Consider the following 498-nt stretch of genomic DNA (forward strand, 5'->3'; position numbering starts at 1 on the left):
GGCACCACCTTTGATTTGCCCTCCTTGGTGTCACCCTCGCTGAGCTCTGGCGTACGGGGCTTTCTGCCCATACAGCTCTTTGGGCCTGTTCTTTTTAAGTGGTGGTGGATTTCTAGAGGGCAAATTCTGCTGCGTGCTATGCTGCTGATACTTGTGTAGCGGAGGCCGTGCCGAAGGGCTGCTCTGGCCCAACGAGGCGTGACGAGCCCAAACATGGCGCCGCGAGGTGTGTGTGACCCCGGGGGGGGGGGGTGTTACTCCCCCTCCCGCCCCGCCGGCCAGCCGGAGGTGGCGCTCCATCGGGCGCTGCTATTGGAGGAAGGGGGAAGAGGGTCCTAGGCCCCGGCCTATGAGAGGGCGCGCCATGAGCCGTTCGCGAGGAGAAAGCGGCCGCTTCATTGGCTGGGAGGCGGGCAGCGGGGGGGCGGTGAGCCTGCCTATTGGCTGCGGGGCGGGGGCATGGCGCCGGGCGGCACCATGTTGGCGAGCTGGCGGCGG

The sequence above is a fragment of the Apteryx mantelli genome, chromosome 8, assembly GCF_036417845.1.
Source record: "Apteryx mantelli isolate bAptMan1 chromosome 8, bAptMan1.hap1, whole genome shotgun sequence".
Lineage (NCBI taxonomy): Eukaryota > Metazoa > Chordata > Aves > Apterygiformes > Apterygidae > Apteryx > Apteryx mantelli.